The 22,967-nt window shown below is 40.3% G+C and overlaps 1 protein-coding gene and 1 pseudogene across 2 annotated transcripts in view; both read left to right on the top strand.

The window, feature by feature from the left end:
• Positions 1-22,967, top strand: part of TCEAL1 (transcription elongation factor A like 1) — a 57,363-nt gene that overhangs the window by 24,218 nt on the left and 10,178 nt on the right. The gene's annotated exons all lie outside the window — the stretch shown is intronic.
• Positions 2,236-21,027, top strand: LOC149991056 (large ribosomal subunit protein eL39-like; annotated as a pseudogene). Its single transcript, XR_016508560.1, has 2 exons — positions 2,236-2,374; positions 20,281-21,027. The product of XR_016508560.1 is annotated as a large ribosomal subunit protein eL39-like (transcript).

Raw genomic sequence — 22,967 nt, 5'->3', positions numbered from 1 at the left:
TGGTAGTGTGGCCTTATATAGTAGGTGTCCCATAGGGTCCAGTGGCACAGCCTCCCGTGTCACCCAGGCTGGGTACTCGAGATGCACCCTCTGTGTGAGCTGAGTACACCCTCCTCTTGTAGTTGAGCCTTGATTACTGTTGTCAGGTCAATGGGAGGGATTTACCGAAGCCAGTCAGCTGCAAGAACCGGCTATGGCCACTGACCCCCAACCTCCACCTTCCTTGGATAATCAGCTGTGCAGGGGCAGGGTGATGGTGTTCCAGCATGTCCTATAGCTGTCCACTGGGTGCACTGGCCCTGGGGTTTCCCGGGTGGTGCAGACCAAAGTCAGCCTGAACCTGTATCTGCCCAGGGCCACCCTACATGAGCTATAAAGCAATCTGCAGATGGCTGCTACTTGTGCTTGGCCTGGAGGTTCCCAGGCAAAGCAAAGCTCTGAATCTAGCCTGGCTGCTGCTAGTGCTGTGCCAGAGACTCTTCATAAGAGGTATGGGGACTGGGGGCTCAGTGAAGCTGGCTGTTGCTTGTTTGAGAGGATTTAGGAAATAGTGAAGTATGAGCCAAGACCAGCCATTCATATAAGAAGTCTTCTGTTAACAGCTTGGGTGGGCCCATAAGGTGGGTGGGATGGAGCCTCATTGGAATCTCCAGGGTCAGACAAACAGTGTTGGCCAGGTTGAGAAAGTCTCAGATATGGCAACCACCTGCCAGCTCTGTGGCTCTGTGAGGGGAGGGTTTAGAAAAAAGACAATGGCCTCAGTCTCCCTTTCTGTCTGGGAGAAAGCTGTCCCCTTGCTCTCACCCTGATGCCAGACACTTAATTTCTTCCATGTATGCCACTGGTGCCTTCCAAGCTGCTACCCTGGTGCTGGAGCTCAGAGGGAATGAGTCTGAGTTAGTCCATGTGTGGGTCCTTCAAGAGGAACTGCTTTGAACTCCAGAAGTTTCTTCCAACTCAATTCCCACTAGTTTTTGCAGCCAGAATTATGGGAACTTATCTTCCCGTCATTGGAATCCTGGGCTGGGGGGCCTCATGTTGGGCTGGGACTCCTCACTTCTGAGATATCCCTCCTGAATTTTTATCCACCACACATAGGTGTGGGACCAGCTTATTTCATATCTCCACCCCTCCTACCAGTCTGGATGGATGTGGTTTAATTCTGTAGTTGTAGACTTTCATTCAACTCAATTCCTGACTGTTCTGACTGATGGTTGTTCTATAGTTTAGTTGTAATTTTGATGTGATTGTGAGAGGAGGTGAGCCATGTTTACCTACTCCTCCATCTTGACTGGAAGGCCCCATGAGCTTTTTAATAAACCTCTTGCTTGAATACTCTTTTGTGGTGGACTCTCTTGGTTTCCATTTCGGGAGTTCCCAAGAACTCTGTACAATGGTAACAATAAGTGTTAATGTAAGAACTAAAATTATAAAACTCTTAGAATGAAATATAGTAGTGAATCTTCATGGCTCTGGGTTTCACAATCTTAGATAAAACAACAAAAGCAAATGTGACAAAAGATAAGATATGTTAGACATAATCAAAATGAAAATTTTCTGCTTCAAATGATACCATTCTGTGGGGCGGAGTCTCTGGGGATCTCCAATATGGGTCAAACAGTGTTAGCCAGGTTGATGGAGTCTCAGATATGGTATCAGCTTGTTGGCTCTGTCTCAATGGATGTGGTTTCTTTAATTCTGTAATTGTCAGACATCCATTAAACTCAATTTGTGACAGTTCTGGTTGATGATTGTTCATGTTTTATTTGTAATTTTGATGTGGTTGTGAGAAGAGGTGAGCCATGTCTGCCTATGCCACTGGATCCTCCATGATTGCCACTTCAGGTCTCCTTTTTCCTGATCTAAGGCATACCCAAGCTTCCCCACAGTGATTCTGCTTAACCACCTTCCTAGAAGCCATGCTCACTAGTCTCTCTCACAGCACATTCTATAGGCTACAAGAAAAATTGGCTTTGAGGGCTTCCAGAAATTCCAGTTACAGTTCATGTAGAGGTCTATTGACTACAGAATATGTCACTCCAGTATCAATCAAAAAGCTCTACAATTTGTCCCCCCACTGTTAGGTTTACCTGAGTTCTCAGACTCTGACCTCCCTTTCTCTTGCTTGGGGCACTCATTTTTCCAGTGCCCTTTCCCCTTGCATATGATTGCTCTTCCCCAGTAGGGGCTTGTCCTCCATCAAATTTGGTTCCCTGACAGGTTCAGGATGGAGAGACCAGTTCAGGCTCACCTCCTTCAGCTCCCTTGGTCAAGTAAGGAAGAGGATCTCCCAGGGCCAAATGACCATGCTTGCAGCAGCCATGACATCTTGATCTTCCTGGTCACTCTTCTGAGTTTCTGCTATTAGCCACAGGTAAATTCTCTTTTATCCAGACCATTTCCCACTTCCCTGATCTTTGACAAAACAACTCTAACTACAGTAGTTTAAAGAACAATTTAGCAGCCAGTATTCTCCTGAGTCCAGATTATATATAAGCCAAGCAGTATTACAGTAAAAAAAAATTTTTTTTTCCTTAGGTTCAAAAACATAGGTGAACCAATCAGTCAGAAGTCACCCCAAAGGGCCATTTCCTAGAATGGAGACTCCCCCCATTCTACCAGACAGAGCTCTATTGTAACACATAAACCAGAAAACACCTTAATTCCTGACAACCATTCTGAATCATAACCTGGGACTGCAATTCTAACTGACAGAGCTCTGTAAAACAGGAGGTACAAGAGGGCATCTTTCTTTCTCTCTTTCTTTTTTACCAGATAGTGCTCTGCAAACAAAAAGGCACCTTAATTAACCTGGGACTGCAGTTCTACCAGAAAGCGCAGTGATTCAATTGGAAGTGAAGGTGATGAGTAGTGCTGAGAATCAGAGAAAGATGTTCCCAAGTAGAATCATTTGGCAGCTGCTAGGTAGTCTCCAAATCAGCACCCCAGACACTCCCAGACATAGTGAAGAGTTACAAACTTGTCCCACAAACAGAATATGAAACCAGAAAAGTCAATGTTCATGCTATCTGTCACTATCCCAAAAAAATAAGTAGAGACAAGGATTGAATTTTTATGGGTGCTTTATTCAAATGGCCAGTGATCTGAGAAAATGACTGGTTATGTACCCTCAAAAAACTGTTTAACATCTTTCAAGCCAAACTTTTTATAAGGAGAAGAGAGAGTAGATTAGGTGTTTGGACGAAAGGTTAATTGGATAAGAGTTGGAGGCCAGTGGCAATTTTCCTATTACAGGTAACCCCCATATAATATGGTTGTTATGTTCCTAAAAAATGCCATGTTATGTGAAACAAAGAACTAGTACAAAAAGGAAGTTAGGTTCCAAAAATTATAAAACATACTATTATATTTTTATAATTAAGAGAAATATATTTATTAAAGCAATTGTCATCAAAAGTATTACATACTGATATGAATTAAGTAATGTTCTCTTCATCATCACTACTAAGCCCCATTAACCAAATGCGTTTTTTGACAAGATATCCTCATCCTCTGAACTTTCTTCAGCATTATCTTGATTTCTATGCTCTACTTTTTGCAAAAAAATTATTTTCTATTGCTTGCTTTCAGCTGAGAAATCTTTATAAATTTCGTTATACGGTGCTAAGCACAACTGAAGTCCTCTTTTTTATTTTTTTTATTTTTTATTGTTTTTCTGTTACAATTGTCCCACTTTTCCCCTCATTGCTACCCCCCACCCAGCCCAACCCTTCTCCCACAGTCCATCCCGACCCCATTGACCATGTTCATGGGTTATTTATATAAGTTCCTTTGCTAAACCCTTCCCCTACTTACCCCCTTCGTTCCCTCCCCTCTCCCCTCTGATAAATGTAACTCTGTTCGTTGTTCAATTTTATCCATTTGTTTGTGTTGTTCATTAGACTCCTGTATTGGGTGATTGCATATGGTATTTTTCTTTCATTGCCTGGCTTATTTCACTAAGCATAATTCTCTCTAGTTCCATCCATGTTGTCGCAAATGGCAGGAGTTCCTTCTTTCTTTCTGCTACATAGCACTCCATTGTGTAAATGTACCACAGTTTTTTAACCCACTCATCTACAGGTGGGCACCTGGGTTGTTTCAAGCACCTGGCTATTGTAAACAGCACTGCTATGAACATAGGGGTGCATAAGTTCTTTTGAACTGGGGTTTCAGGATTCTTTGGGTATAATCCTAGCAGTGGAATTGCTGGTTCAAAAGGCAGTACCATTTTTAGTTTTTTGAGGAAATTCCATACTGTTTTCCATAGTGGCTGCATCAGTCTGCATTCCCACCAACAGTGCACTAGGATTCACATTTCTCCACATCTTTGCCAGCACTTGTTGTTTGTTGATTTGTTGATGATGGCCATTCTGACTGATGTAAAGTGGTATCTCATTGTGGCTTTTATTTGCATCTCTCTGATGGTTAATGATGTTGAGCATTCTTTCAGATGCCTTTGCACATTCTGTATATCCTCCTTGGAGAAGTGTTCGTTCAGGTCCTTTGCCCATTTTTTAATTGGGCTGTCTGTCTTCTTTGTGTTGAGACATGTAAGTTCTTTATATTTTTTGGAGATCAATCCCTTATCTGATGTATCATTGGCAAATATGCTTTCCCATATGGTTGAGTCCCTATTCATCTTGCTGATGTTTTCTTTTGTTGAGCAGGAGCTCTTTAGTTTGATGTAGTCCCATTTGTTTATTTTTCCTTTTATTTCCCTTGCCTTAGGAGATATATCAGTGAAAATATTGCTACATGGGATATCTGAAATTCTCCTGCCTATGATTTTCTCTAGGGTTTTTATGGTGTCACATCTTACATTTAAGTCTTTGATCCATCTTGAGTTTATTCTGGTGTGTAATGTAAGTTGGTGGTCTAGTTTCATTTTTTTGCATATCCCTGTCCAGTTCTCCCAGCACCATTTGTTGAAGCGGTTCTTCTCATTCCATTTTATGTTTCTTCCCACTTTGTTGAATATTAGTTGACCATAGAGGCCTGGGTTTATTTCTGGGCTCTCTATTCTGTTCCATTGATCTATATGTCTGTTCTTACGCCAATACCAGACTGTTTTGATTACAGTGGCCTTGTAGTAGAGTTTGATGTAAGGTATTAGGTATTGTGAGTCCTCCTATTCTGTTCTTCTGTCTCAAAATTGCTGTGGCTATTCAGGGTCTTTTTTGGTTCCATATAAATTTTTGAAGTATTTGTTCTAGGTCTGTGAAATACGTTGCTAGTATTTTAATAGGGATTGCATTGAATATATAAATTGCTTTGGGTAATATGGACATTTTAATGACGTTGATTCTTCCCATCCATGAATATGGTATATCCTTCCATTTATTTGTATCTTCCTTAATTTCTTTCTTCAGGGTTATGTAGTTTTCCGAGTGCAGGTCTTTTATCTCTTTGGTTAAATTTATTCCTAGGTACTTTATTTTTCTTGTTGCTATAATAAATGGGATTTTTTTTCTAGTTTCTATCTCTGATATTTTATTGTTGGTGTGTAGAAATGCCTTTGATTTTTGAATATTGACTTTGTACCTTGCCATTTTGCCAAATTCAGTTATTAGGTTGAGTAGTATTTTCATGGAGACTATAGGGTTTTCTGTGTATACTGTCATGTCATCTGCAAATAGTGACTGTTTTACTTCTTCTTTTCCAATTTAGATACCTTTTATTTCTTTTTCTTGTCTGATTGCTGTGGCTAAAACTTCCAATACTATGTTGAATAGGAGTGGAGAGAGTGGACATCCTTGTCTTCTTCTTGATCTCAGGGGGAATGTTTTCAGTTTTTGTCCATTGAGTATGATGTTTTCTTCGGGTTTCTCGTATATGGCCTTTATTATGCTGAAGTATGCTCGCTCTATTCCTATTTTGTTGAGTATTTTCATCATAAATGGTCTTGTACTTTATCAAAAGCCTTTACAGCATCTATTGATATGACCATGTGGTTTTTGTCTTTCATTTTGTTTATGTGGTGTACTACATTTATTGATTTGTGAATATTAAACCATCCTTGCATCCCTGGAATGAATCCCACTTTATCGTGATGTATGATCTTTTTAATGTGTTGCTGGATCTGGTTTGCCAATATTCTGTTGAGTATTTTAGCATCTATATTCATCAGTGATATTGGCCTGTAGATTTCTTCCTTTGTTATGTCTTGACCTGGTTTTGGAATTAGGGTAATACTGGTTTCATAGAAAGAGTTTGGGAGTCTCCCCTCTTCTTGGATCTTTTGGAATAGTCTGAGGAGTATAGGAGTTAGTTCTTTCCTAAATGTTTTGTAAAATTCACCTCTGAAGCCATCCAGTCTAGGACTATTTTGTACCGGGAGTTTTTTTATTATTGTTCCAATTTCACTCTTTGTTATCAGTCTGTTCAGGCTTTCTGCTTCTTCTTGATTTGGTTTTGTAAGATTATATATTTCTAGAAATTTGTCCATTTCATCTAGGTTGTCAAGTTTCTTGCCATATAGTTGTAGTAATATCTTATAATCCTTTGTATTTCTGTGATATCGGTTGTGATATCTCCTCTTCCATTTATGATTTTGTTTATTTGGGTTCTCTTTTCTTCTTGATGAACCTAGCTAAAGGCTTGTCGATTTTGTTTATCTTTTCTAAGAACCAGCTCCTAGTTTCGTTGATCTTTTGAATTATTTGTTTAGTCTCTATGTCATTTAATTCTGCTCTGATATTGATGACTTCCTTCCTTCTACTTGCTCTGGGCTTTATTTGTTGTTGTTCCAGTTCTTGTAGATGTAGGGTTAGATTTTTCATTTAGGATTCTTCTATCCTTTTTAGGTAGACCTGTATTGCTATGAACTTTCCTCTCAGGACTGCTTTTGCTGTGTCCCACACGTTTTGGGCTGTTCTGTGTTCATTATCATTAGTTTCCAGAAATTTTTTGATTTCTTTCTTGATGTCATTGTTAATCCATTCATTATTTGATAGCATGTTATTCATTCTCCATGAGTTTGAATGTTTTTTGAGTTTTTTCCTTGAGGTTGATTTCTAGTTTCAGGACATTGTAATCTGAGAAGATGCTTGATATAATTTCAATTTTCTTGAATTTGTTGAGGCTTGTTTTGTGTCCTACCATGTGGTCTATCTTTGAAAATGTCTCATGTGCATTTAAAAAGAGTATATATTTTGCTCCTTTGGGGTGAAAAGTTATATATATATCAATTAAGTCCATTTTATCTAGAGTGTTGTTCAGTACCTCAATATCCTTGCTGTTTCTTTGCTTTGAAGGTCTGTCCATTGTTGACAATGGGATATTAAAGTCCTCTACTATGAGTGTGTTGCTGTTGATATATTTTTTGTAGTCTTTTAATATTTTCCTTATATATTTTGGTGCACCTATGTTGGGTGCATATATGTTTACAAAGGTTATATCTTCTTGACAGATTGTTCCCTTAAGTATTAAACAATGTCCTTCTTTGTCTCTTTTTATGGCTTTTGCTGTAAAACCATTTTGTCTGATATAATTATTGCTACTCCAGCATTTTTTTCATGTCCATTTGCTTGGAATACTTTTTTCCATGCCTTCACTTTCAGTCTGTGTATATCTTTTGTTTGGAGGTGTGCCTCTTGTAGACAGCATATATGTGGGTCATGTTTTTGTATCCATTCTGCTACCCTATGTGTTTTGATTGGAGCATTTAATGGATTTACATTTAAGGTTATTATTGACAGGCATTTATTCATTTCCCTTTGTTCCTGTGTTCCTCTCCCTCTCTCTTTTTCTTCTTTTTCTTACAGCATCCCCTTTAGCATCTCTTGCAATGGTGGTTTGATGGAGATGTATTCTTTTAGTCTTCCTTTGTCTGGGGAACTCCTTATTTCACCTTCCATTTTGAAAGAGAGCCTTGCTGGGTAGAGTAGTCTTGGCTCTAGGCCTTTGTTTTTCATTGCTTGAAATATTTTTTGCCATTTTCTTCTGGCTTGTAGTGTTTCTGTTGAGAAATCTCTTGCTGCTTTTAGGATTCTCTCTTTATCTTTGAATGTTGTCATTTTAATTATGATGTGCCTTGGAGTAGGCCTTTTTGGGTTCATCTTCATTGGGACTCTCTGTGGTTCCTGGATTTGCATGACTTTTTCTCTCATCAAGTTAGGAAAGTGTTCTGTCATTACTTTTTCAATCAGGTTTTCTATCCCTTCCTCTTCTTCTTCTTCTTTTATCCCTATGATTCGAATGTTGTTCCATCTCATGCTGTCCTGCAGTTCTCTTAAACCCTCTTCACTCTTTTTAAGTCTTTTTTCATTTTGTTGCATTGTTTGCAAATTTTTTTCGACTTTGTTCTTTAACTCATTGATCCGGTCCTCTGCTTCATTTAACCTGCTTTTGATTTATTCCACTGCGTTCTTCAGTTCAGAAATTTTATTTTTCATTTCTTCTTGGTTCTTGTTGATAGTTTCTATGTCCTTTTTTATGCTGGTGTAGTTCACAGTAAGTTCCTTATAGCTTCCCTGGAGCTCTTTATAGTTCCCCTGGGGTTCGTAATAGTTTTCTTTTAGTTTGTTGATTTCATTGAGCTTTCTCATTACTATTGTTTTGAATTCTATGAGAGCTTGCTTGCTTCTATGTCAGCTATCCCTCCTTCTGGAAATTCCTCCTTTCTTTTTGGTGGAGTGTTGTTTCTCTTTGGTGGGGTGTTATTCCGCCTCCCCATTTGGGGCACTGGTCTTGTTTCTGCTTCTTAGATTGATCTGCTTTTATTTTCTGCCTTTATGGTGTGAACTTCTTGTATACAGTTGTTGAGCTGCTGTCTCCAGTTGACGCCACTTGGAGGGGAGCAGTCTGCTTAAGTGAGTTCTCCTGTAGCACTTGGGATGCTTCTGTACTGGGACCTAGTCCACTGTTCTCCCAGCTCTTTCTTAAGATCTAGCACCCAAAACTTATTACAAACTTCCTCTAGTTCATTTCACTGTCCTTTGTTCTCAGCCAGAGGCTAGTGCTTTCCCTCATGAAGGTCAGGGGCAGGTTGACCCGTTGCACACTGGGGCAGGTGGGTCCAAGGCAGACTGGTTGCTGTCCTGTTCCGGCAGAGGGAGAGGCCTCTACTCGCCAGTAGGCGGGTTTGTTGTGGGTCTATTGGGGTAGGTGGCGCATTGGTTTCATGCTCACTGGTGTGGGTCCAGGTGGCGCCTGTGCCCGTGTGTGGCGGCTGGTGAGTTGGTTTTGTTTCTGTTGGGGCTGGGCCACAGGCACCTGTGTGTGGTGGTGGTGGGTGCCTATGCACCGCGACTGGCCTGCTGGTCTTGCACCTGCTGGGGCATGCCTGGGTGGCACCTGGGCGCAGTGGCCAGTGCGTTGGTTTGGCGCCCATTGGGGCCAGTCAGAGGTGCCTGGGCATGGCAGCGGTGACGGTCTGAGCCTGCGTGTGGTGTTGGGTGCACTAGCCTCGCGCCCGCTGGGTCGTGCCCACTGAGTCGCACCAGGGTGGCACACATGCACGGTGGGTGGTGGACGCATTCGTTTGGCGCCTGTTGGAGTGGGCCGGGTGCTTGCGTGCAGTGGCCAGCGCACTAGCCTCACGCCTGCTGAGCTGCACCCGGGGCAGCTGGTTTTCCACCTTTTGGGGCGGGGCCCCAGACACCTGTGCGAGTCTGTGCCTGGCGGCTGGCACATTGATTTTGTGCCTGTTGGGGTGGGCCCGAGGGGCACCTGGGCACCACGGCCTGCGAGTTGGTTGCGCTCCTGGGCCGGCGGACGGACAGGGGCACCTCCCCGTGCGCACTTGTGACCCAGGGGGAGGGTTGCGGAGTGGGTGAGTGTGCTTCTGCGCCTGTACGCCTCAAGAATCTAGTCTCTCCCCTAACCTTTCCTCCCCTCTCCGCAAAAAAACAAAAGAGAAAAAGAAAAAGGAAAAACCCATTCATACATACACAGCAGTATACTGTTTCTTGCCTCTCAGCAACAGATGCCACCTGGCCCACTCCTGGCTCTGCCAGCAGGTAGAGCCCCGCTCTCCTCCAGATTCCTCTCTGGGGTAACATGTGGTCACTGAAAAGTCTCTGTGTACTTCCAGCCACAGCTCGGGAAGCCAACCCAGTCAGAAATCCTGTCTCATCCCTTTCTCCTCTGCTATCCTCACCAAACAGATCACTCCCGGATGGTCTTCTCTGATCCAGCAGTGCCAAGGCTCAACTCCTGTCAGTATCCAGATGTCAACTGAGATGTTCTGTCTGCAATAAGTCCAAACTACAGACAGGCCTTGGGAGCAAGAAAGTGCAGCCTTCCCTCACTCCTCCACCATCTTCAAACCTTCCTGAAGTTCTCTCTTAAACTTTGTGCTCCTTTCAGTGCAAGGATCTTCACTTAAAAAACATGACTCTTAACTAGGCTAAGTCTAGGCCTTTCTTCATGCATTTTAGAGTAAACTGTTTAACTTCTTCATTTTCATCAGTGCTATCATACCCTAAATTACTTTGACAGATTCCAGATGTCATTTCCACCAACACTGCTTCATCAGTTTCTTTTGTTACAGAAACAGGGGTGTCCAAAAACAAACCCCAGAGCTTGTGGCTGGGGGATGGGGAAAAGGAAGCAGCTTTTAAGACACCTTTGCATGCCTGGGGCTAGTTGCTAGTGTCTTTGTTATGCAAAATGGCTTTGATACTTCCAAGGCCCAATGATGCTGGAAATCAAGGTTCCTAAACTGAGGCATGTTCTCATGCCTCTCGGTCCAGGTGTTCTATGACCCAAGCTGGCGAGCTGAACTTGCTAGCGCCATCAGTCATTGACTGATCAGGCCTCAGGGTTTCAAGACATTCTGTGACTTAAAAGAAATCTTGCTGAGTACTCCATCATCCCTGATGTTGACAAGGAAACCAAACAAAGCTGAGCACAGGTAGTGCTGGTAGTGCTTAACCTTGTGTGCTTTCTGTTAATGTTTAAGGAACAGTGTATCTGTTCCCATAGTCTTAAAAGAACAGATGATTGAATTCCTGTTATTTTCTGTTTTTGAATCTATAAATGATATATAGTTTTGTTTGTCAGGAAGCATTCTTTATAGTTTATATATTAACCTCCTTTTGTTGTAATCCCAAGTAAGTAATTGTATATTGTAATCAATATTGGAATGTGCCTGTGAGCTCATTCCTTACCCTCCCTATTGATTTCTATACTTGTAAAACTCAATAAAAGGAGAGGTCTTTGCGCTGCTCACTGCTGACCTGCCAGAGCGTGCGGCAGTCCTCCAACCGACTCATTCTCCTTGCTGGAATTGCTCCCGTGCCCTCGACCACATTTAATACAACAGCCCAAGAAGATGGGAAAAGTCTTGAACTGTGGGATGGTATGGAAGGAGCCTACAGAGGCTGCATAGGGTTCTGTGAATGGTCAGAACTGGTTGCAACACCCACTGCGTCAGAGGACGCAGTCAGGGATCTATAAGCAGCTGCGGACATTTTAGCGGGCTGGCTCACTCGGACTCTCTCTCTCTCAGTCTCACATTCTCTCTGGCTCTCTCGGTCTCATGCTCTCTCTGGCTCTCTCAGTCTCACGCCCTTTTGGTCTTGTGCTCTCCCTCTCTCTCTCGCTCACTTTCACTCTTGCTCGCTCTCTCTCTCGCGCCCCCTCCATGTGGCTTGGTGAAGGGGCCTTCTTCATGTGGATTAAAGAAGCTGAGTTCTCTATGTGGTTTTGAGAGGGCTCTCCAGGCCGCTGTAACAGGCTCTCACCATGCAGTTTTGAGTAGGAGAGGAGATCCATGCGGTTTGCAGGAAGAAGGCAGTTTACAAGGAGGCTGAGAATCCACACGGTTCTGCATTGAGAGCTGGAGGGCACCACAGCACAGAAAGGACTTCCCCAATCAGATTCGAGTGATTGGCAGCTACTGGTAAAGCTGAACTGTGCCTAGGAAGTAGGAAACAGTGTTTCTGACTTTTCTAAGGCTGGCCTGGTTTGGTAGGGGGAGGCAGAACTATGAGTTTGTGAATATTTTAAAGAACATAAGACTCAACAGCAGAAATCCGCAAATAATCTAAATCTATTTAACTGTTAAATAAAAAGTTCTTTTTTTCTTTTCACTAAACTCTAGTACTGAGAGTTATAATTCTGGCAGCGGGCAATTGGGCCCCTAACTAAATAGCCTGTGGGTTCTGTTTCAATCAGAGCAGCCCAGAGGTTCTGTTACATTTTACCAGCAATTCTTGGATATCTTCTACAGTCGTATTGTTAAAACCTTCCCCTTCTAAAGACTTAGCAAGTTCTACTATTGCATCCATCCTGTTTTCTGCTGGCTCAATTAGATTTTCACTTTGAATTGATTCTGGTCATATATTTTTCCAACAAGCATTTAACGTTGTCAGTTTCATTTCTTTGATGGATGAGTTTATTAGATTAATACAGTCCAAAATTTTATCACGTTCAGTATTATACAAGGATTTCCCTAATTTTGTGTTATACGGGAGTTTTCCCCAATTCTCTGTGTTAGAGCAAAACCGTGTCAGAGAAATACCGTATTATATAAGGGATACCTGTCCTTGATGTGTGGATCAACAATTCTTTATCTGGGTCATGGAGTTCCCTCCCTGGAACACAATAGCTTAGATATCTCCATCTTTGCAGACACCATGGAGTACAAAGGTTGTCTTGCTGGAGTCACGTGGTCATGCATTCCAGTTCTTAGAACAACAGCCTTCCACATGAATTAATCATTTAAGCCTATCAACTACTGAGTTCCCCTATCAATATAGAAAACAAAAATTAAAACAACAGACATAAATCAAACTATATCAATAAATACAGCAGAACAATTATTAAGATACTTCCTGTTGAGTTCAATTTTTCCACTGCTTTAGACTTAAATAGGCATGCTGATTTCAAAATAGAAGTTTTCTTTATCACGTCGATTTTTCTGTACAGCTTATCTTTTTAAAAAAAATTATTTATTTTATTTTTAGAGAGAGAGGAAAGGAGAAAGAGAGGGAGAGAAACATAACTATGTGGTTGCCTCTCACTCGCGCCCCCAACAGGGGACCTGACGTGAAACCTAATTATCTGCCCTGACTGGAAATCGAACCAGAGCTACTTGGTTTGCAGGCTGACACTCAATCCATTGAGCCACAGCAGCCAGGGCTTTGTACAGCTTATCTTAATGCAACCACTCTAGGCGGGATCAAACCTGGATTGAGGGAAGCCCTAGTGCTCTCCTATTGGCTGGGAGCAAACCTCCCTCGAGTGGGAAGGGGTGGGGGACGACCTTGGAGACAAGCAACAGGTTCATACTCATCTGGGCTATTCAGATACACATGAGACAGTGTGGTGAGAGGTTGTGTGCCACTCTATATAGTGAATCATATTTCAAAATGTAGTCCAAGTTCTTGTCTGTATACAAGGCGTTAACAGAATTTATTCTTTTATTCACATACGTACATATTTCCTTTCCTTCAAATCACGTCCACCTCTATTTCTCGTCGTAAGAGCCTAAACAACCCTGATTCATTTTGCTACATCTGTGGCAGTTTCACCATTCCCAGTCAAAGGACAAACATCAGCGCATTTGTCAGGCAAGCCTATTTTGCATATTTTAAAGTAAAACTTGGTGATCAAGATAAGTCTTGGGCCCCTCACAAGCTGTGCAAGCAGTGTGTCGAGAGTTTACGGATGTGGACAAAGGGAATACGTGATAAATTGCCATTTGGTATACCTATGGTTTGACGAGAGCCCAGAGATCATTCAAGTGACTGTTACTTTTGCATAGTGAAAACGTCATCAGGATATAACAAGAAAAATAAATTAAAATAGAGTATCCTAGTCTACCATCAGCTATACGCCCAGTGCCTCATTCAGCTGAAATCCCAGTGCCAGTTTTCATCGAACTACCCTCTTTCAAAAAACAGGAGTGTGGTGAAGAACTAAGTGACAGCAACGATGAAGATTTTGAAACTGAAGACGACTCAGTTCCTAAGGGATTTGATCAGCATGAGTTGAATGATTTGGCATGAGATTTGGGACTATCCAAAAAGGCTTCAGAACTCCTAGCATCAAGACTGCATGAGAAAAACTTGCTTGAAAAAGGAGCAAAGGCATCCTACTTTCGATCAAGAGAAGGTGCATTTCTGCAGTACTTTTGCAGTGACAGTGGCTTTGTGTATTGCCATAACGTACATGGTTTCATAGAGGACTTGGGAATTCCAATCTAGAACGCAACTGAATGGCGACTGTCCATTGATAGCTCAAAGCGGAGCTTGAAGTGTGTCCTCCTCCACAATGGCAATTTATTTGGTGCAGTCCCAATTGGCCATTCAGTTTGTTTTTGTGAAGAATATGAAGACATAAAGAGAGTCATTGATCTGTTGCAATATCAGAAGCAAAATTGGGTCATCTGTGTTGACCTTAAAATGGTCTGCTTCCTTCTTGGTCAGCAACGTGGATACACCAAGTATCCCTGTTTTCTGTGTATGCGAAACAGCAGAGCTTGTGAGAAGCATTGAGTGGAGTAGAATTGGCCTCCAAGATCTGACCTCAAACCTGGTGATCGAAACATTCTACATGAGCCACCTGTTGACAGAATGAACATTATATCCTCACCTCTGCACATGAAACTGGGTCTCATGAAGCAATTTGTTAAAGCTTTGCCAACTGAAGGAGACTGTTTCAAGTATCTCATTTTGGCATTTCCTAGCCTTTCTTTTGAAAAGATAAAATACTTTAACATGTATGTTTGGGAGCAGAACTTTACAGCTTGTACACAATTTGGCTTACAGTAACAACATAGAGCCTTTATATGAATAAAATAACTCTAAATAAACAGTAAATTTGGGTAATTTTTTCTTTATTTTCCTTTGTACATACATTTTGTATGATTTTGGGGACAAAGGGAGGGTATCCTGTACCTTAAAATGTTGACGTGATAGAGAAAGACTGACATCATTTTTGGATTCAGATGCCAAAAGTTAGTCAAAAACAAGTGTCTGATCTAACTCAATGAAAATTGTGTTCCCCAGTGTAATATAAAGTGTGACTGGATTAAACCATCCAATAAAAGACAGAGTTGTCAGATGAGATATAAAAAACAAATTGTAATGATATGCTTTCTTCAGGAGACACACTTGAAATTCAAACATACAAACAGATTGAATGTAAAAAGATAAAAAATATATATCATACTGTTACTGAACAGCAAATAGGGTCCTGCTGCCTGGCACCCCCTTCTATGCAGAATTCCAGAGGCAAAGGTTTGATGATAAAGGATAGGAGTCTTTGTTCAAAAGCAACACAATTTTCGAATAACAGCTTTCCACATGCATTAGGCACTTAAGGCTATCAAGGGTAAAATCTTTAACTGTTTAGTTACAACTTTAAGCACTTAAGCTTTTCAACTAAGGCTAAACTCTTTTAACTCTTTTTTAAAGGTTTTATTTATTTTAGAGAGAGGAGAAGGGAGGGAGAAAAAGAGGAGAGAAACATTGAACGGTTGCCTCTCACATGCCCCCAACTAGGGACCCAGTCCACAACTCAGGCATGTGTCCTGATCAGAAATCAAACCTATCTCTGGATGCTGTGGCTCAGTGGATTGAGCGTCGGCCTGCGAACCAAGTGTCGCTAGCTCAATTCGCAGTCAGGGCACATGATAGGTTGCATGCCAGGTCCCCAGTTGTGGGCGCGTGAGAGGAGACCACACATTGATGTTTCTCTCCCTCTTTCTCCTTTACCCTCTCTCTAAAAACAGATAAATAAAATAAAAATAAAATAAAATGAAGTAACCTTGTTAAAAAAATAAATTAATTAGAAATCAAACCTATGACCCTTTGGTTCCCAGGCCGGCACTCAATCCACTGAGCCACACCAGCCAGGACTAAATTCTTTAACTCTTTAGTTACAGCTTTAATTACTTAAACCTATCAATTAAGGCTAAACTCTTTAATACCTGAGTTCTACTATCATCCCTCCTGTTAGTATTAGGGCTAGTTTACAGACTAAAACAACATAAGATACAAAAGCTACACATTTTTGGAAGAATGGCAGGTGTTTGCCTCAGATGTCATGCCTCTAGGATATCCAAGAATAACCCTACCACTCTCTGCCAGGCCAGCCTGATCCCGCCTAGAGTGGTCGCATTAAGATAATCTGTACAGAAAAAACTTGACGTGATACAAGAAAACTAACTGCAGTTTTGAAATCAGCATGCCTATTTAAGTCTAAAACAGCTGAAAAACCAAACTCAATGGGAAGTATGTTAAAAACTGTTCCCCTGTGCTATATTCCCTGTGCTGTACTTTACATCCCAATGACTATTCTGTAACAACCAATTTGTACTTCTTAAGCTTTCAACACTTTTACCCATCCCCCCACTTCCCTCCCTTATGGCAACTACTAAAGACATTCTCTGTATCTATGATTCTGTTTCTTTCCTGCTCATTCATTTATTGTTTTTTTAGATCCAATTGTTGATAGATATGTATTTACTGCCACTTTTTTGTACATAATTTTGATCTTTTTTTCCTTCTTCTTTAAAGAAGACCCTTTAACATTTCATGAAATACTGGTTTGATGGTGATGAACTCCTTTAGCTTTTCCTTATCTGGTAAGTTTCTATCTGTCCTTTGATTTTAAATGATAGCTTTCCTCAGTAGAGTAATCTTGGTTGTAGTTTCTTGCTTTTCATCACTTTGACTATTTCTGGACAACCCTCTCTGGCCTGCAAAGTTACTGTTGAGAACTCATCTGACAGTCTTATGGGAACTCCCTTGTAGGTAACTAATTGCTGTTGTCTTGCTGTTATTAAGATTCTCTTTGTCTTTTAATCTTTTGCATTTTAATTATGATGTGTCTTGCTGTGGGCCTCTTTGAGGCCATCTTGTTTGGGACCCTCTGTGCTTCCTGGACTTGTATGTGTATTTCCTTCACCAAGTTAGGGAAGTTTTCTGTCATCATTTTTTTCAAATAGGTTTCCAATTTCTTGCTCTCTCTTCTTCCAGCACCCCCATTATGCAAATGTTGATATACTTGAAAAGTCCCAGATTCCCTTACATTATCCTCATTATTTTGGATTCTTTTTTTGCTCTACTGATTGGGTAGTTTTTGCTTCCTTATATTCCAAATCATTGATTTGATTCTCAGCTTCATCTACTTTAGTGTTGATTCCATGTAAATTATTCTTCATTTCGGTCAGTGTATACCTCATTTCTAACTGGTCCTTTTTAATGCTGTTGTGGTTCTCAGTTCACTGAACATCTTTACAACCAGTGTTTTGAACTCTGCATCTAGTAGAGTGCTTGTCTTCATTTTGTTTAGTTCTTTCTCTGGAGTTTTACTCTGTCCTTTCATTTAGGCCATGTTTATTTGTCTTCTGATTTTGGCAGCCTCCCTGGGTTTGTTTCTATGTATAAGGTAGAGCTTCCAGGTCTCCCAGGCTTGGTGGAGTGGCTTTAGGTAGTAGGTGTTCTGTAGGGTCCAATGGCATAACCTCCTCAATTACCCAAGCTGGGCACTCCATGCACATGCCCTGTGTGGGCTGTGTACACCCTCCTGTTGTAGTTGAGCCCTGATTTCTGTTGTCAGGTCAATGGGAGGGATCTACCTCTCAGGCTGATCAGCCGCAAGGACTGGCTGTGACCAATGACCACTGACCTCTGACCACTGTGGAGGATCAGCTGTGCAGGTGTCCACCCCACAGAGTAGGACTTACTTCAATAGGGCTCTTGTGCCTGCTGAGTCCAAACCTTGAGTGTGTCACTTGTGGAGGTGGTTGGGTGGTGGTTGTGCTTTGATGCAGTCTGAAGCTTTCTATAGCTTGCACTGGCTTTATGGTCTTCTGGGGGGTACAGGCCAAGGTCAGCCACTGCCTATGTTCTGCCTGGGGCCACCCAGTATGAGCTATAAAGAGATTTACAGATGGGTGAAACTTGTTCAGGGCTTGGAGGTGCTCAGGTGAGGCCAAGCTGCGAACCAAAGCTGACCGCTGTTAGTGCCAGGTCTGGGGCTACTTAGGGAGAAGTATGGGCTTTGCTGAGGCCAGATGTTTTTTGTTTGAGGGATTTTAGGAAAATCTGAAGCATGAAGCAGTGACATGCTCGACAGGGCATTAGTATGGAAAAGCAACTGGAAACACCTTGGGTGGGCCCAAATGCTGGGTGGGATGGGGCCTCATGGAATCACCATGGTGGGGTGAACAGTATCAGCCAAGTCGATGGAGTCTCAGATATGGCGCCTGCCTGCTCGCTCTGTGGGGGCGGGGGAGGGCTCAGAAGGGTAACAATGGCCTATGCCAGCATTTCTGTCTGGGAGAAATCTCCCTGCCCCAGCAGGGAGATTTCTTGCCCTGATGCTGGACAATTCAGTTCCTCCCAGTATGTTTCTGTTGCCTTTCAAGCTGCTGCCCCTGTCCTGGAGTTCAGAAGGAGTTAGTCCAAATTAGTCTGTGTAGGGGCCCTTTAAGAGGAACTGCCTGGGATTCCACAAGCCTCCACTCCCTCAGCCTCAATCACCACTGGTTTTTATAGCCAGAAGTTATGTAGACTTGTCTTCCTGGCACTGGAACCCTGTTGAGGGGGCCTGGTGTGGGCCTGGTACCCCTTTCTCTTCATGGGGGAACTCCACAGCTGAGATGTCCCTCCTGATTTTTACCCACTACACCTCCTTCTTGGACCAGGCCATTCTGCAAGACTTTCAACTTTTAATAACGGATAGAAAAACCAGGCAGAAGATCAGTGATAAAATAAAAGAGTTCAATAATATTACAAAGCAACTAGACCTAACAGACATCTATAGAATAATCCAACTAACAACGACCAGATATATAGTCTTTTCAAATGCACAGGGAACATACTCCAAAATAGACCATATGCTAGGCAATAAAACAAACCACAATAAATTAGAAAGATTATAAATAATGCTAATTATGTCTTCTGCTAACATGGAATGAAATTAGAAAACAAAAAAAAATTGGGGGAAATCACAAATATGTGGAAATTCAACAACACACTCGAAAATGACTGATGGATCAAAAAAGAAATCAAAAAGAAAATTAGAAAATACATTGAGATGCATGAAAATGAAGACACAACATACCAAAACCTATGGGATGCAGCTAAAGCAATGCTTGGAGGGAAATTTATTGTTAATACCTATATTAAATGCCTATATAAAAAAAAAGTCTCAAATCAATAGCCTTCCATCATATAACCCTGAAAAAGAGAGCAAACTAAACCTAAAGCAAGCAGAAGGAAGAAAGTAATAAACACTAGACTGAAACTAATAAAACAGGAAATTTAAAAAAAAATAGAAAAATAAAAATAAAATTTTATTATCTGTAAATATGAACTAAATCAACAAACTTTTATATTGATTATGCAAAAACAAAAGAAAGAACACAAAATTACTAGAGTCAGAAATGAAAGAGAGGACTTAACTACTGGCTTTACAGAAATAAAAGGATTATAAAGGAATACTTGAATACTTGTATGCCAGTACATTAGATAACTTAGATGACATGGACAAATTCCTAGAAAAATACAAACTGCCAAAACTGATGCTAGTCAAAAAAAGCGAAACAAGTAAAAAGAATTAATTAGTAAACAAAAACTACCAAGAAGGAAAAGTCTAGGTCCAGGAGACTTCACTGGTGAGTTCTACCAAACATTTAAAGGAGAATTAATACCACTACTTCGCAAACTTTTCCAAAAAATAAAAGAAGAGAGAATACTTTCTTACTCATTCCATGAGGCCAGTGTTATTCTGTTACCAGAACCATACAAAGACATTGCAAAAGAAAACTGTAGACTAATATATCATGTAAATATGAATGCAAAAATTTGCCACAAAAATACTAAAAACTGAATCCAGCAACATATAAAAAAGAATTACACACCATGACCAAGTGGAATTTATTCTATGAATGTGATGTTGGTTTAGCATCCCCAAATCAATCAATGTAAAACACCATATCAACAGAATAAAAAACAAATACCCCATGACAATCTCAAAAGTTGCAGAAAAAGCATTTAAAAAAATCTGACACCTTTTCATCATAAAAACACACAGCAAACTAGGAACAGAAAAGAACTTCCTCAATCAAACAAAGGGCATCTATGAAAAATGTACAGCTGGTCATGGCTGGGTAGCTTAGTGTGTCAGAGCACCACCCCAATACATCAAGGTTGCAGGCTCAATCTCCTGTCAGGGCACATACAGGAATCAACCAATGAATGCCTAAACAAGTGAAACAGCAAATTGATGTTACTTTGTCTATATATATCATAAATACATTTTTTAAAAAGAGAAATGCAAAACACGTCCTTCTGCTTCCTTCTCTCTCTGCCATAGTAGTCCATGAGGTCGATTGTTCTTCATCATGTCTTCTCACGAGATTTTCAAGGTCAAGAGTTCCTGGCCAAGAAACAAAAGCAGAACCATCCCATTCCCCAGTGGATTCAGATGAAAACTGGTAATAAAATCTGGTACAACCCCAAGAGGAGACATTGGAGAAGAACCAAACTGGTTCTATAAGAAAGGGCACATCAAAGATGACTCACGTATCTCACATATTTATGCTCTATCCATGGTCTCTGCCTCTTGAAATCACTGAAAAGATCACTGCTGTATGAACAGTTTGGTGTCTTAATTGGGAAATATAGGAAACGTGATTTTTCTCTTGATTTTTTTTTTCTGCAGTGGTGGGTTGCTTCATTAATAAACGTAAGGCCATTAAAAAAAAAAAAAAAAGACGGTAATGCAGAGCTGACATACCTGTGAAAAATTGGATGTTTTCCCCCTAAGATCAGGAACAAGACAAAAATATTTACTGTTTCCACTTCTACTCAACATTGTGCTAGAGGTTCTAGCCATGGAAGTTAGGCAAGAAAAAGAAATAAAATGCACCCAGACTGAAAAAGACAGAAAGACAGAAGTAAAACAATCTCTGTTCATAAATGACATGATTTTATATAGAAAACCCTAAGGAATCCACTTAAAAAACTACTAGAATTAAATTGAATCTTGCCCCCTTGTTCAGCAATGTAGCAGGATACAATTTCAATGCACAAAAATCAATTGTATTTCTAAATACCTGTAATAAACAATCCAAAAATTAAATTAAGAAAGCAATTTCATTTAGAATAGCATAAATAAGAATAAAATACTTAAGGATAAATATAACAAAAATGAAAGAACTGTACATTAAAAACTTAAAACATTATTTAAATAAGACTAAAAATGGCGCTGGCTGGTGTGGCTCAGTGGATTGAGTGCTGGCCTGTGAACCGAAAGGTTGCCAGTTCAATTCCCAGTCAGAGCACATGCCTGGGTTGCAGGCCAGGTCCCTAGCTGGGGGCATGTGAGAGGCAGCCGACTGATGTTTCTCTCTCACATCAATGTGTCTCTCCTTCTCTTTCTCCCTCCCTTCCCCTCTCTCTGAAAACAAAATCATTTTTAAAAATTTGAAAATGAAAAAAAATCTCATGTTTATGAGTTGGAAGATTTCATATTGTTAAAATGACAATAATCTCCAAACTGATCTGCAAATTAAGTACAATCCCTATCAGAATTCCTGCAAATGTGTATAGCAAAATTATTCATAATAGCCAAAAGGTGAAAACAATCCAAATGTTCATCAGCTGACAGGTAAAAAAAAATGTGATATGAAATATTATTTGACTATAAAAAAACAATAAAATACTAATACATGATACAACATGGATGGACCTTAAAAACATCTTGTTAAGTGAAAGATGCTAGTCACAAAACATCACATATTACATAATTCTATTCATATCAAAGTACTAGAAAAGGCAAACCCATAGATACAGGAAATAGATTAGTGGTTGTGTAGGGTTAGGGAGAATGGGGGGGGATAAAGGGTGATAGCTGAAGGGTATAAGCTTTCTTTTTGAGGTGATGAAAATGTTCTAATATTGACTGTGGTTGCACATATCTGTGAATATACTAAAAAGCACTGAATTAGACAATTCCAATGGACAGATTGTATGGTATGTAAACAATATCACAATAAAGCTGTTAAAAAATGAAAAAGAAATTAAAAGGGTCCATCAATACAAATCCTCCAAACATTTAAAGAAGAGTATAGACATATTATGAACAACTTTATGCCAATAAACTCAATAACATAGATAAAACTGTCAAATTCCTTGAAAGAAACAATCAAACTCACTCAAAAAATAAATAGAAAACCTGAACAGAAGAGTGTTATATACCACCAGTTCTCTAGAAGAAAATAAAGCCCCTGATTCATAAGCATACCTAATTTCTGTGCTGTAAACCATGGCCAATTTTAAGCTATCAATGTGACATCACTGAATGAAGACATGTTAAGAAATGGTAACAATCAGCTCTTATTAGCTGGTGCAAGTCAACTCTAGCATGCCACTGCCTATATCTATAAAAGAAAGTTAATTTGTTATTAAAGCTTTCTAAGGGAAGTCCAAGCCCAGGTGTCTTCACTAGTGAATTCCAGTGAACATTTAAGGAAGATATAATACCAATTTTTACCAAACTTTCAAAAGTAGAGGAAGAAGTCCCCTCTATATATAATGAAGTCAGAATTATCCTGATACTAAAACAAAAACATTACAAGAAAACTAAGACCAATATACCTCATAAACATAAATTTTTAACAATTTGAGGAACTGAATCCAGCTATATACAAGAAGTACAATAAATACATCATAACCAAGTGAGTTTATCCCAGAAATTCAAAGTTGGTTGAGGATTCAAATGTCAATTTAATCTAACAAATTAACATAATAAAGGAGAAAGTTATGACCATCTGATTAGATACAGAAAAGGCATTTTATAAAAGACAATAATACCCATTTATGATAAAAATCCTTCAGGAAAATATAAAAAGGGAAAGTCCTCAGCCTTAAATAAGGCGACTATGAAAAAACTACAGTTGACATCATACTTACAATACTGAAAGACTGAATGCTTTCTTCCTGTAATGATGCAGGGATGTCTGTTCTCACTATTGCTATTCAACAATGCATCTTAAATCC

Source organism: Furipterus horrens, unplaced genomic scaffold, assembly GCF_987537825.1.
Source record: "Furipterus horrens unplaced genomic scaffold, mFurHor1.1.pri manual_scaffold_17, whole genome shotgun sequence".
Lineage (NCBI taxonomy): Eukaryota > Metazoa > Chordata > Mammalia > Chiroptera > Furipteridae > Furipterus > Furipterus horrens.
The sequence above is the reverse complement of the archived record's forward strand: the minus strand, read 5'-3'. Positions and strand labels throughout refer to the sequence as shown.